Source organism: Heptranchias perlo, unplaced genomic scaffold, assembly GCF_035084215.1.
Source record: "Heptranchias perlo isolate sHepPer1 unplaced genomic scaffold, sHepPer1.hap1 HAP1_SCAFFOLD_63, whole genome shotgun sequence".
In the NCBI taxonomy this organism is placed as follows: Eukaryota; Metazoa; Chordata; class Chondrichthyes; order Hexanchiformes; family Hexanchidae; genus Heptranchias; species Heptranchias perlo.
In genome coordinates, this window is record NW_027139655.1 from 940,499 (window position 1) to 957,347 (window position 16,849).

The 16,849-nt window shown below is 44.3% G+C and overlaps 4 non-coding genes across 4 annotated transcripts; 3 read left to right on the top strand and 1 right to left on the bottom strand.

The window, feature by feature from the left end:
* The first annotated feature begins 4,745 nt into the window (after nt 1–4,745).
* On the top strand, nt 4,746–4,819 carry trnan-guu (transfer RNA asparagine (anticodon GUU)). Its single transcript has one exon. It is a non-coding gene; the product is annotated as a tRNA-Asn (tRNA).
* A 438-nt stretch (nt 4,820–5,257) lies between these two features.
* Nucleotides 5,258–5,330, top strand: trnav-aac (transfer RNA valine (anticodon AAC)). Its single transcript has one exon. It is a non-coding gene; the product is annotated as a tRNA-Val (tRNA).
* Nucleotides 5,331–7,397: 2,067 nt separating this feature from the next.
* Nucleotides 7,398–7,480, bottom strand: trnal-cag (transfer RNA leucine (anticodon CAG)). The gene has a single exon. It is a non-coding gene; the product is annotated as a tRNA-Leu (tRNA).
* A 1,327-nt stretch (nt 7,481–8,807) lies between these two features.
* Nucleotides 8,808–8,880, top strand: trnav-uac (transfer RNA valine (anticodon UAC)). Its single transcript has one exon. It is a non-coding gene; the product is annotated as a tRNA-Val (tRNA).
* The last annotated feature ends 7,969 nt before the right edge of the window (nt 8,881–16,849 follow it).

Here is a 16,849-nt window from a genome sequence, read left to right on the forward strand (position 1 = left end):
CCAGTTCCCCTTTGAATGTTATTATTGAATCTGTTTCCACCAACCTTTCAGGCAGTGCATTCCAGATCATGACAACTCGCTGCGTAATAACATTCTCCTCATCTCACCTCTGTTGCCAATTACCTTTAATCTGTGTCCTCTGGTTACCATTCTTTCTGGCACTGGAAATAGTTTCTCCTGATTTATTCTATCAAAACCGTTCATGATTTTGAAGACCCCTGTTAAATCTCCCCTTAACCGTCTCTGCTCTAAGGAGAACAACCCCAGCTTCTCCAGTCTCTCCACCTCACTGCAATCCCTCATCCCTGGAACCATTCTAGTAAATCACCTCTGCACCCTCTCCAAGGCCTTGACATCCTTCCTAAAGTGTGGTGGGCAGAATTGTGTGATGGCCAGCTGGGGTCTAACCAGTGATTTATAAAGGTTCAGCATAAGTTCCTTGCTTTTGTACTCTATGCCTCTATTAATAAAGTCAACGATTCCGAATACGTTTTCGTTTACAATCTCTTCAACTTGTCCTGCCACCTTCAAAGATTTGTGTACGTATACCCTCAGGTCTCTCTGTTCCTGCACCCCCTTTAAAATTGCACCATTTATTTTAAAGAGCTGGCCAACGCACGATGGGCCGAATGGACTCCTGCGATTCCATGATTCCATGTTTTTGATTACACCTCTATGAAGCGCTTTGGGACATCCCCCAGAAGTGGGAGTCAGCAGTTCACTTTCTCCCTTAACACTTCCATCTGACCTGGGCTGGACTAAATAGATGTTTTCGTGGTGTAATGGTTATCATGTTGGCGTCACACGCGAAAAACTCCCAGTTTAATCCCGGGACAGAAACAATTTGCTGGAACTTGCTCCTCACAAACCTCCAGGCACGAGCTTTCTCTCGTGTAAATTGGGCTGCAATCCTTTCACATTCAACAACGGCTGCACCAGATTCCTCGTCTCATCACCACTGAACACTTTGAAGCAGACTCCAAAAATAAAGTGCGTAAAATGAGAAGGGATGAAAGTCAGAGAAGTTCGCGTCGTTTCGACATTTACTCGGCAAACTTGTTAGCATTTCGTTCAGTGTGAACCAGAAAGTTGTGGGTTTATTAATGGTAATTGAAAGAATCATCTAAGAGACTTGTATAATTTTGCGTAATTAAGTGAACTGTTTTGTAAAAACAAATGCGCTGACCGGGAATCAAACCCGGGCCATAGTGCTGAAAGCGCCGAATTCTAACCACTCGATAACCATAAACCCGACTTATACATTGTCAACAGATGGTTATAAATATATTGGGCTGCAGCCGTGTTAGATTGAAAATATATTTCTGATTTGTAAGATGTAAATGCATTTCATGACTGCTGCTTACAAATCTATTTAGATATATCTTTTAGTTATTCCTTTTTTGTGGGGTATATATTGTAAATGTATTTTCTGGAGATTTATTTCTCTATGTCTTACTTTTCATTACACACAAATACATAACACAGATACACAGAGATATAATGATAACCACCAAGCAGTTACACCCAAATGTATTTATAAGTGTCACAGGTGCAATCATATATATTTATAACAAGATATATCATATTGTAAAAATAATCAAAATAAATTTATAAATGGCACACATAACTTAAACACTCAATTTATAAAGAAGCATGACATCCATTTATACACATCCATAGTTTCAATTTTCACACCGTCCTGTTAGCAGTCCTGAACAAAGTCCAAACACCGAAAGTCTCAGCGTTTTTTCAGATGCTGCCCGTCCTGTTATGTATTTTGAGCATTTCCTTTCCTGTGATGTGATGATTCTGGGTTCCGGGTGTGTGTCATTGGATTTGCTGCAGTCGTGCTGCCGCGGACAGGTGAAGGCTGCTTCTGTGGCTGCCTGACACCCGGTGGGAGTGGGCGGGATTTGGAAATCTGAAATAAATGAAATGGTGCATGAGAAACTTTCATAAAGGTAAATAACCCGATCGCTACCATCAGACCTCGTAGCGCAACGTTAGCGCGTCTGAATCTAAATCAGAAAGCTGCGTATTTAAATCACGGCGGGGGTCGCATTTGGTTTTAGCGCTGGTAGAATTCTGAATAATTCCGGAATTCATATTGCATTCCCTTTTTCACAATAAACAGAACCCTGCTCTGAATTCTGCCTCACTAGTTCCCCAGTGTCAGGGAGAGAAGCGTCTGATTCACTCATTTATTTATTGCACGAAACATACACAAACACACTTATGAATTCAAAATCAGCCTGCAGCTCCACACGCACAGAGATAAACGCAGTCAGATAGACAGGGAAAAACCGGGAAAAAGACAAACCGGTTTGTCACAGAATTGCCTGTACCTCCACGGTCGAATGTCAGGGCTTTTGTTGTTCGCTTTCGTTCCACACCCTGGAATTCAGGAGAATCTGGTACATGGTTTGTTGGATAAGGCACGGGCGCGATGGCCCGAATGGCCTGCTTCTGAGCTGTATCCTTCGAAGATTCTGAACTCTGCCCCTGGGAGGGGAGGCCGGTTCATGTGGAAAAAGATCCGGATGAGAATGATCTGATTCATAAAGGGGAGGGAAATTAGGGAGCTCCTTCGGAACATTAATTACTTGAAAATGAAGACATTTTCCAGAGTATCTTGTTTGGTTTTGATGAATGAAATGTTTGTAAAAAGGCATCCGTGGAGAAGGATTGTGAGCTTTTAGGACTAGAGGGGAAATGAGGAGATTTTTTTTTTTCACACAGAGGGTTGTTCCGATCTGGTAGCCACTCCCTGAAAGGGTGGTGGAAGCAGCTTTCATAGGAACTTTCAAAAGGCAATTGGACAGGTACTTGAAGAGAACTGATTTGCAAGGTTACGGGGAAAAGGCTGGTTTTTTTGGACTAAATTGGACAGCTCTTTCAAAGAGTAGGCACGGCAACACGGCCGAATGGCCTCCTTCTGTGCTGTAATAGTCTATGATTCTGGTCCATGATTTTAGTGTGGGACAGGAGAGATGTTGTTTAAAGAGAAGTAAAAATGTCCCAATCAGAGCAGAGAGAGGTGACTGGTCAGTTCCCCTCTGCCCAGTATAAGTCAGCAGCGGTTACCAGTTCGCTTTACACGCGAACGGCCCTGCTTTCGATCCTGGGCGGACAATTTAAGTTGCAATTGCTGTTTACAATCTATATTAATGACTGAGATGAGGGGACCGAGTGCAATGTATCTAAGTTTGCTGATGATACAAAGGTCGGTTGGAAAGTAAGCCGTGAGGAGGACGCAAAGGGAGGTGGACAGGTTAAGTGATTGGGTAAGAAGGTGGCAGTTGGAGGATAAAGTGGGAAAATGTGAAATTGTCCACTTTGGTAGGAAGAATAGAAAAGCAGAATATTTTTTAAAAGGTGAGAGTCCAATAAATGTCGGTATTCAGAGGGAGTTTGGTGAACTTGTAAACAAATCACAGAAAGTTAACATGCAGGAACAGCAATCAATTAGGAAGAAAAATGGTATGTTGCCCTTTTTGCAAGGAGGTTGGAGTATAAGAGTAAGGAAGTCTTGCTGCAATTAAATAGGGCCTTGGTGAGAACACACCTGGAGTACTTTGATGTCGTCTACATGGATTTTAGCAAGGCTTTTACAAGGTCCCAAATGACAGACTGGTCAAAAAAGCTGCGATTGCACTAGAGAGGGTACAGAGGAGATTTACGAGGAGGTTGCCATGGCTGGAGAATTTTGGCTGTGAGGAAAGATTGGATAGTCAGGGGTTGTTTTCTTTGGAACAGAGGAGGCTGAGTGGTGATTTAATTGAGGTGTACAAAATTATGAAGGGCCCAGACAGAGTGGAGGCGAAGGACCTATTTACCTTAGCAGGGAGGTTAATAACTTGGAGGCAGAGATTTTAAATGATTGGTGGAAGGATTTAAGGGGAGCTGAGGAGAATTTTTTTCACCCAGAGGGTGGTAGGGGTCTGGAACTCACTGCCTGACTGGGTGGTCGAGGCAGAATCCCTCGTGACATTTAAAAAAATACTTGGATATGCACTTGAAGTGGCGTAACCTACAAGGTTAAAGACCGAGTGCTGGAAAGTGGCATTCGGCTGGGTAGCTCATTTCCAGCCGGTGCGGACAGGATGGGCCGAATGGCTTGCTTTTGTGCCGTAAGTTTGCTGTGATTCGACAAAATTGGCAATTCTTTTTTGTAACAGCATATTCCCAACCCAGGCCGCCGTGATGAAAACACCGAAGCCGAACGACGAGGCCAGCAGGGAAGGCATGTAAGAGTGTTAAATATATCAGGGAGTGTTTGCATTCGGTACAATTAATATTTCAGCTCCCAGTTACTGCAGATCAGGGATCAAAACCTGACATCAGCATCAGGACGCTCAGAATATTTTCTTTTTATTCGTTCATGGAATGTGGGCGTCGCTGGCGAGGCCGGCATTGATTGCCCATCCCAAAAAGCCCTTGAGAAGGTGGTGGTGAGCCGGCTTTTTAAACCGCTGCAGTCAGTGTGGCGAAGGATCTCCCACAGTGCAACTAACTAACAGACAAAGCACCGGTGGGCGCGCCGGTTGCAGGAGAGCTGGTTGTCGGTGATATCGACGCTTTGAGCGAGACCAGACCGTTTCCATGTTTCCACAAACAATGTCCCATCCTTTATTTCTGGAAAAGTAACACTGATCGTGGACAATTGCATTTATGTGGCTGCAACATGTAACTTTGGCTCGGTGACACGCTGCTTTAGTGTATCTTGCAAGAAAAAGGACCAGACGGTCTCTGTGGCGCAATCGGTTAGCGCGTTCGGCTGTTAACCGAAAGGTTGGTGGTTCGAGCCCACCCAGGGACGAAAATTGCACCTTTTTCGTCCCACTTTTGGATTCATTGCATCATTCTGATCGCACTGAAGCCGGTGCCATGTTTTAATTCCTGATCTGCAGCAACTGGGAGCACTTTAAATGGCTCCGACCTCTTCACCTCATTTCAAGTTTTCTAATGTGTGATTTGGCTGCAAGAAAACAATGTCATCTATGAACAATGTCATCTGAGCATGCCTGATTCGCCATAATTTACACTGCGGTCGGATATCAGGCACATGAAAAAAAAACAGTGAAATGTTTGTGTGGGCGCGATGCTCTGGGATTCCCTGCCTGACCATCGTCACCGATCCTTCTCTGCAGCCTTCCGAAATACAGCGCAGTAAATGTATCCCTGTGAAATGAGCTCCTGGACAGCAATACGGAAATTAGTTTGGCTGAGGGGTTATATCCCTATCACGAGGTTGGAGGTTTCCGTAGTGTAGTGGTTATCACGTTCGCCTAACACGCGAAAAGTCCCCGGTTCGAAACCGGGCGGAAATATTTTGAAACGTTGTCCCCATTAAAAATGATTAAATATTGAACGATTCACATTGGTGATTAAATGTGAACAAAGTCCATATCTCCAAGCCCTGTTAATGCAGTCCGCTGAGAGCAGGCGATGAATGCCAGCGTGATATTGGGGGTGAAGGCTGCTTCCAATGCTGTCTCATTACCGGTGGGATCTGGCGGAGATTTGATAAGCCTCATCCATTCAACCAATATATGAAACGGTGTTTGAGAAACATTCAAAAAATATAATAACATCCAGGAGCCTGTCTTCAGAGTGCGTGGCGCAAAGGTCTGACTCCGGATTAAAAGGCTGGTGAACTTGATTCAGCTTTCTGAAATGTACTTGTCCATCCTTCAGAGGTCACGGGAAATATGTTTTTTGCCTTTCGAAAAAAGACGCGAAAGTTAGAGACATGTTTTGTTTTCAACACGGCTGGTGAAATTGCCGGACTATCATAAATTCGGAGTCGCCTTTGAAACATTTAAAGGCGACTACCTAAAAATCACTTCGTGCAAATTTAAAATCACGGTTCCTATTTATTTCGGTCTGAAAGAAATAATGATAAACGTGTCAGTTAGTGCCCGCAGTGAGACGGTGATGAACTTGCTTGCTGCGCAGTTCACCGCTGGGCTAAATTTGACGCCGTTTAAAGGACGCGAACCCACTCAATGTGAAGGATGAGCTCATAACCAACAGGTCCAGTCAACGTCAAACACCTCCTTTCTTGTTCAACGGAGGGAGCAGAGGCGTGTCCAGCATCAGACGCCAGCAACTTTAAGAAATGGAACAGATAAAGGCACAGATGCAAGTTCCAAATCTTTTCAATGCAAAGTTATTTCACTTTATTTAAAGTGCCGTGAGGCTGAAAACGGGTCCCAGATGATTTGCGTTCACTCATGACTTGTTTTCCAGTGTTGGTCCGTCAGGTTTGCGATTCAATTTGTATTGGATATTGAAGATATTTCAGGATGATTGCACATCATACTATGTGTAAAGCAACCATCTTGATAACTTCAATCATCACACACTCCACATCGACGCTGCAGAGGCCCCAGCACCCCTTTCAATATTGTTTTTCTTAACTCACAGTTTTCAAAAGGGAATTGGATGAACGCTTGGATGGAAACATTTTCAGTGTTATGGGGAAACAGCAGGCGAGTGGGACGAACTGGACAGCTCTTTCAGAGAGCTGGCACTGGCACGATGGGCCGAATGGCGCTATGTTATTCTATGATTCTATTAATAGATCAATTTCCGCCTTTCACTGAGCCTCCCTAAATGGAGCGCAGTAATCGTGTCCCTGTGAAATAAGCTCCTGAACAGTAATATGGAAATTAGCGCGGCTGACCGGTTTGAAACTCTGGTTAGGCTCCTAACAGGAAATTTCCTCTCTAAGATTGATTCTTTTTTCAATTATCTCCCCCCTTTGGATCTTATATGTCTTTACATATCTTTTTGATCTCTTCTTCTACTGTCACGCCCAAAATACCAGTCTCCCTGGTAAATACTGAAGCAAAGTGATTATTTAATATTTCTGCCATTTCGCTGTCATTGCCTGTGAGTTTGCCGTGTGTATCCCTTAGTGACCCTATTCCTATCCTAAACTTTTTTTGGCTGTTGATGTGTCTGGAACACTTTGCTTTTTTTGATATTCCTTTTTGCCTTTCTAATAGTTCTTTAGACTTCTTTCCCAGTCTTTTCACATTCCCCTCTCTCCTTTATTGTCCAGTGTGGGCCTTTTTCTTCAGTTTCAATTTTGCCCTTGTTTCTTTATTCATCCCTGGTGTGTCATTTCTGGCTGGTTTGTTCTTGCTTTTTAGTGGGATATATTTCTCCTGGACTCTATTGATCACTGTTTTAAATGTTTCCCACTGCTGTTCTATTTCTTTGTCCAGATCATTAATATGTCAAACATTTCACCGTTTGAAACTTCTCAAGTCACATTTCCATCACAAAGCCAGTTGCTTTTGTGGGAGGAGTAAATCAACTTGGTCGAAAAATCAGCTGCAGCCCAATCCACAAATAAAATATTTTCACGTCTTCGTAAAAATAAGCATTGTCAGAAGTGGGATTCGAACCCACGCCTCCAGAAGAGACTGCGACCTGAACGCAGCGCCTTTGACCGCTCGGCCATCCTGACTACAAATTTAACATTTCATTCTGCATCAATTCTGCACCATTGGCCAGTGAACGCAACATAAAAGTTTAAAATGATACTCGCCCATCGTGGGGCTCGAAACCACGACCCTGAGATTAAGAGTCGCATGCTTTACCGACTGTGCTAGGCGGGTTTTCGTGCTTTTCACCACCTTATCTGTTATTGCAGCAAGCAGGAGAAAGACTCCATTTCAGATTATTGGAATCAATTCTGAGGGACAGGATGAACTGTCACTTCGAAAGGCACGGACTAATCAAGGACAGTCAGCATGGATTTGTTAAGGGGAAGTTGTGTCTGACGAACCTGATTGAATTTTTCGAGGAGGTGATAAGAAGGATGGATGAGGGTAGCGCAATTGATGTCGTCTACATGGATTTTAGCAAGGCTTTTGAAAAGTTCCCACATGGCAGATTGGTCAAAAAAGGAAAGGACCATGGGATCCAAGGGAATGTGGCTTGTTGGATCCAAAATTAGCTCAGTGGCAGGAAGGAAAGTGTCATGGTCGACGGGTGTTTTTGTGGCTGGAAGGCTGTTTCCAGTGGGGTGCCGCAGGGCTCGGTACTTGGTCCTTTGCTTTTTGTGCTCCACATTTACGATTTGGACCGAAACTTAGGGGACATGATTAAGAAATCTGCGGGTGACACAAAAATAGGCCGTGTGGTTGATAGCGAGGAGGAAAACTGTAGACTGTGGGGGTTCAGGCAATTTTCTGATAACAAAGCACTCAATCCATCTCTGAACGCATTTTGAACGAATACGTGTGTTTGACCCAGCACAGGCACGATGGGCCGAATGGTCTCCTCTTGTGGACTAACATAATACGATGATACTAAGTGTTATCAATCGGAAAAGCAACACATTGCAAATAGGAGCAGAGAGAGGAAACTCGTCTAACAGCATAACAGCACGGTGAGATATTGTATTTGAGAAGGATGAGGAGGGATAGTTTATCATGGTGGTAGTCACATGGAGTATCATTTGTGACTTTGATAAGGACCATTTCATGCTGCGACTGGGGCGGAAACCTAATTGGAGATATTCAGCCCGGGCGCGGCCCCATCGTGCGCGGTGAGACGGAGGTGGGGGTGGGGGAAGTGTCAGAGCTGGGGCTCACCGGTGGAAGCAGCAGAAAAGTTTAAAACGGTACTCGCCCAACGTGGGGCTCAAAGCCACTACCCTGAGAGTTTTTAAAGAAAAGGCGGAGCAGCCACTGTCTGAATCTCTTGCTGGACTTGAAAGAACACATTCCAAGTACGAGCAGAGAGAGGACACCATTCAGTTGCCCATAGCGTTAAGCAGCATGCCATCTGTTTCTGTAGTGTAGCGGTTATCACATTTGCTTTACACGCGAAAGGTCCCCGGTTCGATCCCGGGCAGAAACATTATGTTGGAACTTGGTCTCCATAAACATCCAGGTTAATTTTCTTCTCCTGCCAAAAAGGGAGACAGTGGCTGCTCCCTTGTTCTTTGTAAGCTGCATCTTTTACTTCATTAAGCAGATAACTTTGAGTGATAGAAAACTGATCCTCAGTGACGCTCATTTTAAATTTTATTTCCTTTTACTCTAAAAGGGTATATTGGCCTTGGAAGGAGCGCAGCCCAGAATTACCAGAATGTTAGCAGGGCTCGAAGGGTTAAATTATGAGGAGCGGTTACATACTTGTATTCCCTGGAATATAGAAGGCTTTTTAGGATTTTGAAAGTGAGATAGACAAATCCTTTCCTCTGGTGAGGGAGTCTAAGACAATATCAGAATATCACAATAGCTGTTTTACGAGTGAAAACGGCCCTACGCATCACTGTGAGTGTAAGAGACGAGTCTCTCGGTGCCGCGTCCTGTACAGTGAATGTCAAAACTTTTAAAAGTTGCAGAAAGTGTTAGGGATTCAGTTTCACAAACCTTTAATGGGAATGAGATTTTGTCAGAGGTTGCAGCCTTCCCTACTTCTCTTGCCCTTTGGGAGACACCTGTTCCGGTTTAAATTTACAAACTGGGTGAGTTGGTGATCACGGTACAGCAGACACAGCGGTCCCGGGTGAGAGAGAGAGAAATCAGCCCGGGCGCGGCCACAATGTGCGCGGTGACACTGCACGGGATGTCGGGGGGAGTCAGAGCTTGGGTTCACCCCTGAAAGCAACATGAAAAGTTTAAATCAGAATACGCCCAACATGAGGCTTGAGCCCACGCCCATGCGATTTGGAGTCGCACACTCTATCGACTTAGCTAACCGGGACTGAAAAACTCAACCGCTCTTGCCTATCATTGCAGTAAACTCGCCCCTGGGTATGAATGTGCAGCAATCCCAACATAACGACCATATCATTGGCTGTGTTTATCTGTGTGTGTGTGTCCACCTTCAGGTTGATTTTGAACGAATACGAGTGTTTGTCTTCCGTTTGTAACATTAAATAAAAGAGGGCATCAGTCACTTCCCTCCCTGACACTGGGGAACCAGTGAGACAGACCTGTTATTGTGAAAACGCAAATGGAAGATTAATTGCGGAATTATATGGACTCTTATCAGCGCCAGAAGTAGATTTACAATATATACACCCCAATAAATAAATAAATAATACAGATTCATGTAAATACATTTGCAACTAACAGAGTCACGAAACCATAAATATTATTTGTACCTAATACAAACACTCCCAGATATATTTAAAAACTTTCCACGCCTTCCATGGTGGTCTAGTGGTTAGGATTCGGCGCTCTCACCGCCGCGGCCCGGGTTCGATTCCTGGTCGGGGAATTTGCTGTTACAAAAAAACACTTGCCACTTTTGCAGAATCATCGCAAATTGACGGCACACAAGCAGGCCATTCGGCCCATCGCGTCCGCGTCGGCCGAAAATGAGCCAACCAGACGAATCCCACTTTCCAGCAATCGGTCCGTCGCCTTGCAGGTTACACCACTTCAGGTGCACATCCAAGTATTTTTTTAAATGTAACGAGGGATTCTGCCTCGACCACCCTTTCAGCAGTGAGTTCCAGACCCCGACCATCCTCTGGGTGAAAAAAATTCTCCTCAGCTCCCCTCTAATCCTTCTACCAATCACTTTAAATCTGTGGCCCCTGGTTAATGACCTCCCTGCTGTGTTAAATAGGTCCTTCCCATCCACTCTATCTAGGCCCTTCATAATTTTGTACACCTCAATTATATCACTCCTCAGATTCCTCTGTTCCAAAGAAAACAACCCCAGCCTCTCCAATCTTTCCTCACAGCCAAAAATCTCCAGCCCTGGCAACCTCCTCGTAAATCTCCTCTGTACCCTCTCTAGTGCAATCACATCTTTTTTGACCAGTCTGCCAATTGGGACCTTGTCAAAAACCTTGCTAAAATCTATGTAGACTACATCAAAGTACTCCAGGTGTGTTCTTACCAAAGCCCTATTTAATTGCATCAAGACTTACTTACTCTTATACTCCAACCTCCTTGCAAAAAGGCAAACATACCATTTTTCTTCCTAATTGCTTGCTGTACCTGCATGATAACTTTCTGTGATTTGTTTACAAGTGCACCCAACTCCCTCTGAATACCAACATTTATTGGACTCTCACCTTTTAAAAAATATTCTGCTTTTCGATTCTTCCTACTAAAGTGGACAATTTCACATTTTCCCACCTTATACTCCAACTCTTACCCAATCACTCAACCTGTCCACCTCCCTTTGCGTCCTCCTCACGGCTTACTTTCCCACCTACCTTTGTACCATCAGCAAACTTGGATACATTACACTCGGTCCCCTCACCTAAGTCATTAATATAGAATGTAAACAGCAATTGCAACACAAATTGGCCGCCCAGGATCGAAAGCAGGGCCCTTCGCGTGTTAAGTGAACTTTTAACCACTACCCCACAAAAAACCGTTGGTGCCTTATACTGGACAGAGGGGAAATGACCAGTCACCTCTCTCTGCTCTGATTGGGACAGTTTTACTTCTCTTCAAACAACATCTCTCCTGTCCCACACTAAAATCATGGAATAGAATCATAGAATATTACAGCACAGAAGGAGGCCATTCGGCCGTGTTGCCCTGCCTACTCTTTGAAAGAGCTGTCCAATTTAGTCCAAAAAACCCAGCCTTTTCCCCGTAACCTTGCAAATCAGTCCTCTTCAAGTACCTGTCCAATTGCCTTTTGAAAGTTCCTATGAAAGCTGCTTCCACCACCCTTTCAGGGAGTGGCTACCAGATCGGAACAACCATCTGTGTGAAAAAAAAATCTCCTCATTTCCCCTCTGGTCCTAAAAAGCTTTCAATCCTTTTCCATGGATGCCTTTTTACAAACATTTCATTCATTAAATCCACACAAGTTACACAGGAAAAAGTCTTCATTTTCAAGTCATTAACGTTCCGAAGGAGCTCTCTAATTTCCCTCCCCTAACCTTATGAATCAGACCATTCTCGTCCGGATCCTTTTCCACATGAACCGGTCTCCCCCGCTATGGAAGACGCCATTCTGATTCTGTGACTGTGGCCAGCTCCACAGTTGTTGAATGACCGCCTTGAGTTTCCAGCATATTTTCGTTTACAGCTCGGGTTAGGGATGAGCCGGTGGGCGTTAAAACGTGCCGTGGATGGAGACCGGGTTGGTTATTGCGGGAAGAGCAAATCAACTGTGACGAAAAATCAACTGCAGCTCAAGGTAAAAATAAAACAGGAGTCAAAATAACCAATGTTAAACGTGGGATTCGAACCCACGCCTCGCGAGGAGAAAGCGACCTGAACGCAGCGCTTTCGACGACTCGGCAATCTTAACTACCAAATGCCTTCTTCACTCGCCACACTTTCCACGCTGAGACCCCCCACCCCCCCCCCCCCGCGGAAAAAGTTTCACCCACTCCAGTGCTTGGTAAGATAAATGCTGCTGGAAAGGCTCGGTGAGCGGGATGCCACCTCCCCGGGTTTTCCTGAGCCTATTGTAATTTATTCCTGTTTAATCACTGGAATATCCGCAATCAGGAACTAAAAAGGATTAAAAGCTGAATCACAGAGAAAGGGCAATCCATGTTACATCTGATAAGGAGAGAAACTGAGCTCCCTGGTGATCCAGTGGTTTGGATTCGGCGCTCTCATTGCCGAGGCGCTGGTTCGAATCCCAGTCAGAATAGCAACTTTTGAACACTTGTTTTATTAATTGCATGGATTCTTCATACTCTGCGGGAAGAAAAAAAACAATTATTGTTTTAATTACCATTAATTAAACGATAACGTTATTTTGCAGAATGAAAGCCTACTGAGGGAAGTTGAAAAAGTTTAACAATTTATGTTGTGCAATGAACTTTTTATCCCTTCTCATTTTACACACTGTATTTTTAAGGGCTCGGTTGAAAATGTTCAGTGCTCGTGAGACCACGAATTAGTGTTCAATTTAACAGGACAGGCTATTTCACAGAGAAAGAAAAAATTCTGTCCCAACATAATGGCCCCACCCAGGATCGAACCGGAGATTTTTCGTGCATGAGGTGAATGTGATAACCACGAGATTACGAAAACCTCTGCTGGATTTATCAGCCAGAAGTTCGATTAACTGCATTGATTCTCTTTCATATCTATTCAATTGATCGAAGTTGCACAAGTCACAAAAGAAAAATGTTAATTTCAAAGTTATTAAACTCCCAAATGTGGCCCGCCTTGTTTGGACAGGGGTTGACCCTGACGTCACAGCCTCAACAAAACATATTCTCAACATTTCCACTGTGAATAGGAGGAGGCCATTTAGCCCCTTGAACCAGTTCCACCCTTCAATTAGATCATAGATGATCTGTACCTCAAATCCATTTCTCCGCCTTTGCTCCCGATCCCTCGATACCCTTACCCAACAAAAATCTATCGATCTCAGTCTTGAAAGCTTCAATTGACCCCCAGCATCCACACCCTTTTGGGGGACAGAGTTCCAGACTTCTACTGCCCTTTGTGTAAAAAAGTGCTTCCTGATTTCGAACCTGAATGGCATGGTTCTAATTTTAAGGTTATGTCCCCCTCGTTCTTGATTCCCCAGAGGAAATTGATTCTCTCTCTCTCTATTCTATCGAATCATTTAAACATGTTAAACACCTCGCTCAGACCGCCCCTCAATCTTCCATACTCGAGGGAATACGAGCCTAGTCTATGCAGCCTGTCCTCATAATTTAAGCTTTTTAGCCCCGGTAACATTCTGGTGAATCTGCTCTGCAACCCCTCCAAGGCCAATCTATCCTTCCTGAGGTGCAGTGTCCAAAATTGAACGCAGTTACTCCAGACGCAGTCTAACCAGAGCTTTATATAACTGTAACATAACTTCCACTTCTTTATATTCCAGCCCCCTGAGATAAAGGCTAACACTGCGTTAGCCTTTTAAATTATTTTTGGACCCGTCCGTTAGCTTTTACTGATTTATGCAAAAGAACCGTTAATTCTCTTTGCTTCTCCACAGTTCCGAGCTTCTTACCATTTGGAAAATACCCTGATCATCGGTCCAAAGTGGATTACCCAACATTGAACTCCATCTGCCATAGTTTTGCCCACTCACTTAACTATCAATGTCCCTTTGCAACTTTCCACTTTCATCCACATTACTTACTGTACCACCTAACTTAGTGTCATCAGCAAACTTGGATATAAGACTCTGTTCCTTCATCGAAGTCATTGATAAATATGGTGACAAGCTGAGACCCCAGTTACAGATCCCTGGGGGACACCACTAGTCGCATCCTGCCAATTGGAGTATGTGCCCATTGTCCCTACTCTCTGTCTCCTATCTCCGAACCAATTCTCTACCCATGCCAATACATTGCCTCAAGTTCCATGCGCTTTCATTTTTGCCAACAGTCTCTTGTGTGGAACCTTATCAAATGCCGGTCGGAATTCGATATGAATAATATCATAGGAACATAGGAACAGGAGTAGGCCATTCAGCCCCTCGTGCCTGCTCCGCCATTTGATAAGATCATGGCTGATCTGTGATCTAACTCCATATACCCGCCTTTGGCCCATATCCCTTAATACCTTTGATTGCCAAAAAGCTATCTATCTCAGATTTAAATTTTGCAATTGAGCTCGTATCAATTGTCGTTTGCGGAATCGAGTTCCAAACTTCTACCACCCTTTGTGTGTAGAAATGTTTTCTAATCTTGCTCCTGAAAGGTCCGGCTCTAAATTTTAGACAAAATGGTGGCAAGTTCGCTGGACATCTTGGACAAAATGGCGGCAAGTCCTTCACGGCTGTTCGACAGGAACAGAAGGAGGCCATTGAGCTCCTCAAGCCTCTTATATGGGAACCGACGGCCATTCAGCCTCTGAAGGCTGTTACACAGGAAAAGGAGGAGGCAATTCAGCCCCTCAAGCCCGTTACATCGTTACTGGTGGCCGATCATCCCCTCAAGCCTGTTACATTGATTCAGGAGGAGGCCATTCAGCCCTTCGAGCCTGTTATACAGGAACTTGAGGCCAAGCAACCCCTCAAGCCTGTCAAATAGCAAGAGGAGGAGGCCATTGAGCCCCTCGAGCCTGTTATCTGGGAACTGAAGGCCATTCAGCCCTTCGACCCTGTTATACAGGAACTAGACGCCAATCAACCCTTCAAGCCTGTCAGATAGCAACAGGAGGAGGCCATTCAGCCCCTCGAGCCCTCTACACCAGATCTGATGGCCAATCAGCCCCGCAAGCCTTTTACATAGGAACAGCAGCAGGCCATTCAGCCCCTCGAGCGTGTTATACGGGAACTGAAGGCCATTCAGCACCTCGAGCCTATTACACTGGACTAGGACTTGGTCATTAAGCCCCTCGAGCTTGTTGCACTGGAACAGGAGGAGGCCATTCATCCCTTCGAGACTGTTAGACAGGATCTGGATGCCATTCAGCCCCTTGCGCATGTTACATACGAACAAGAGGAGTCCATTCAGCCACACGAGCCTGTTACATAGGCACAGGAGTAGACATTTCAGCTCCTCAACCTGTTCCGCCATTCAATTAGATCATGGCTGATTTGTATCTGAACTCCATCTGCCCGCCTTGGTTCCAGAATCCTTAATACCCTTGCCTAACAAAAGTCTATCAATCTCCGTTTTGAAATTTCGGATGGACCCCCAGCCTCAACAGACTTTTGTGGGAGAGAGTTCCAGATTTCCACGACCCATTGTGTGAAGAAGTGCTTCCTGACATCACCCCTGGACGGCCTGGCTCTAATTTTAAGGTCATGCCCCTTTGTTCTAGACTCCCCCAACAGAGGAAGTAATTTCTCTCTATCTACCCTATCAACTCCTTTCATCATCTTAAACACCTCAATTCAATCACGCCTTAATCTTCTATATTCAGGGGAATACAAGCTTTGTCCATTCAACCTGTCCTCATAATTTAACCCTTTTAACCCCGATATCATTCTGATGAATCTGCGCTGCAGCCCTTCCAAGGCCAATATATCCTTCCTGAGGCGCAGTGCCCAGAACTGAATGCAGTCCTCCAGATGGGCTCTAACCAGAGCTCTGTACAGCTGGAACATAACTTCCACCCCTTTATATTCCAGCCCTCTTGAAATAAAGGCGGACATTCTATTAGCCTTTTGAATTATTTTTGTAACTGTCCACTAGCTTTTAATGATTTCTGTACTTGGACCCCTAAATCTCTCTGCTCCTCCACAGTTCCGAGCTCCTCACCATTTAGAAAATTCTCTGATCTAACTTTCTTAGATCCGAAGTGGATGACCTCACATTTCCCCACATTGAACTCCATTTGCTACAGTTTTGCCCACTCACGTAATCTCTCAATGTCCTGGGAATGTTTGGTGCTTTTGTTTGGTTGGACAATGATTTATATCAGGTCGTTATTTATAAAAAGATGAGTATTGATTTGTAATTTGTATTTTTTGAACAAGATCATTATTCCCCGATCAGTAAAATGTCTGTGTGTTTCAGATAGTGGCGACAGTTCAGAGATATTTGCCTTTTTGCCGACTTTAATGAAATTTTGCTGATTTAAAACCAGCTGTATTTCTCAGCTTGAAAAAGCAGCTCCTCTGTTAGGTGAGGCTTCACTCCCAATGTCTCAGTGTTTCCACTTGTCCTGATATCAATGTAACATTGGAAGGGCTCCAGGTAATGAACAGTGAAACCCCTTCAGATTATCTCAGCCCACTCGTTCTATCCAGTGCCTAATCGTGCCTGCTCTTCAGAGGGTGACAGATTCACACTTCACTAGACATTGTTTTAGACTTTAACTGCAAAACAATTTGGTGAAACAGTAAGAGAACAAACAGAACAGTAGCAGTAAGACAACAGTTTTACTGTAAAGCTCAACCAGATCCTTATTGGAAAAGAAAATAATAAATAATTCACAAATGCTATACGAAACAGTGACCGAACTTTCGAACATCC